We start from the raw sequence: 2,498 nt of genomic DNA, 5'->3' as shown, positions 1-2,498 counted from the left end.
CTCTCCTGCTGCAAGGCCGAGGAGAAGCAGAGCAGGCTCTTACAAAGCGGTATAAGTGCTGCTGGCTCACTGGCAATGAGTTGTTCCTTGCTCAGCAGCAGGGCTGTAGAGCATCCCTCTCTGATTATTATAATGCCAGGAACCACATGCCTGAAAGGCTGATCTATCTTCCCTAGCGTGACAATATGCATCATTCTGGCTGCATGACAACTGCACCACCTGCCAGGAAACCTGCCTCTCCCTAATATCCCATCTCTACTAATGGCTGGAGGCTGAACCTGTATTGAAATAGAAGTGGTGTTTATACAGACAGTGATGTTATATCTATTCCAGGGGCCAGAGGCATGAAGTCTGGGTTCTTTTACAATGAAAGCTTTGAATAGTGCTAAACCAAAATTGTCTCAGTTACTCCAAAGTGGGGGCCCACAGATGATTGTCAGCAAATTCTCTACTTATGTTTTTTAATTGTATAGGCACTATCAAGGAAATAAGGCATGGAAAAGGAGAGCAAATTTAAAATAAATTAAACCTTTTGCGTATTTTTTTCCCTAACTTTCATCTAGCTTGCTGTCTAGGGCTTCTTTGGTCCCTTTAATGCTCTCTGCTAAGAAAGTAACTGGTCAATGCTTTACTAATAAGAATTCGCACTTTCAGTCCTACCTCTCATTTGAGGATAACAGTCTTACTTATTCTCACTGATTAAACCATACACTACCTCTTTAGGGTTGGTAAATAATATTAATTCCTTTTTATACATTGGTAAACAGAGAAGGGGGGAGTTTGTGACTTGTCGCATTCATAAGTCAGTCGCAGATGTAGAAATAGAACCCAGGAGTCTTGGTATCCCATTCATCTACTCTAAATCACTAGCTAGCATTCCCTCTTTGTTAATATACAAAGCAATAAAATTTCCACTTCAATTCAATCTAAGTATTTAACACCTTCCCCAACCCCAGTGCCATCCAAATAATTAAGCACTGCTTTAATCTTTGGAGGCTCTTTGCTCTTACTGTACTATTGTATTCAGGAGATTATGGCACTTTTACATCCTCTGTCATTGCTCTGGCTTAGAATCAATATGGAAATCCATTCTTTCTTTTCCAGCAGTTCCCTTTGCTAATTACAGCACATTGATCTATTTCAGAGTCAGAATTTCAGACTACCACAGCCAAGGTAAAGCCTTCAGCTGTTGCTGAAATCTCCTACTGAGAATTCAACAGTACAGGGTGATGGCCTGGCTTTTTAACCTTTTTTAAAAATATATTTTAATTGTTCAAAGCAATTTCAGCATCTGCCCAATGTTTTTCTATGTATTTATTATTACTCCATCGTTATAAACCTATTTCAACAGCTGAGACCTTTTCTTTCATTTTACTTTGGGAAAGTCAGTTTTTGCAGGTACTGTAATTTAATTCCCAGACATACATCAGTGAAGTAATTGCACAGATGTCCAGGAGATGTTGGTGAAAAGATTTTAAAGATATGTTGTAAGCAGCCCAGTATGCTAACTGCAATTTAAAAAAAAAAATTAAATCAAGAACTTTAGTTCCCCCACTGTGGCAGCCTGCTTCCAAGCCCGTTGAAATCTGTGGAAAGGCTCCCATTGACTAACTTCAACAGATTCTGAATTAATTCTGAAAAGAATTAAGCAAAATTTCACATGAGGGCAAATATGCAGACAAGCAACCTGCTGCCTCTGTATCCATATTCCGCAGGCTGTGAAAGTAAGATAGTGAGCAAGCAGTTATCTAAAGAGAGAGCTCTTTTCTTTCCAGGCTCAGCAAAAGGTCAGCTTTTATTCTAAAGCCCTGTAAAGATTTTTCTCGTTGTTTGCAACCTATTGTTCTGTCTGACCATGTGTCCCAATCACACAAAGGAATCGAGAAGGTTGGCAGTGAAAAGAACCACGTTTAAGATAAACAATCATCAACGAAGTGAAATAAATTAGCTGCCATGTTGTTGTTTTTAATAGACAAGCTGAAAAGCCAAGTTTTAGCTCCAACCACAGGTGCCTGTCTTAAGCAGCCTAGTGGAGCCAGCAGCATTTAAAAAGCAGGTGTTGTTTGCTTGTACTCATTACCTTTGTATGTCCAGAGTTTTGTATGAGAGGTGCTGAGATGCACAAGGAGCAGGTGCAGCAAGGTGGCTGGAATCCTCATGGCTCTTGCAGTGTCTGAAATCAGAACCAAGCTGGGCAATGCATTTCTTTGACAATCCCAGGAACTGTAAATAACAATTTACTCAAATTCGAGCCCTTCCACTATCTGTCCCATCCTTGTCCCCTCCCTACTGAAACAATCCCCCCCACCAGGATATTTTACGTGGGCTGCCAGCTACAAATGTAAAAGCATTTTATTTATCTAATCACAGAGGATGCTAGTTCTAATGAAACAGAAGGTTACTCCACCTTCTGATGTGCACTTGATGTATGCTTTTCTGTCCACTTTTCCTGTCTGGCTGTTCGCACTAAGCAGGGATGTGAGCTTCCACACAACAGC

This window comes from Chelonoidis abingdonii, chromosome 23, assembly GCF_003597395.2.
Source record: "Chelonoidis abingdonii isolate Lonesome George chromosome 23, CheloAbing_2.0, whole genome shotgun sequence".
Classification (NCBI taxonomy): domain Eukaryota; kingdom Metazoa; phylum Chordata; order Testudines; family Testudinidae; genus Chelonoidis; species Chelonoidis abingdonii.
Note: the sequence above shows the minus strand (reverse complement) of the source record.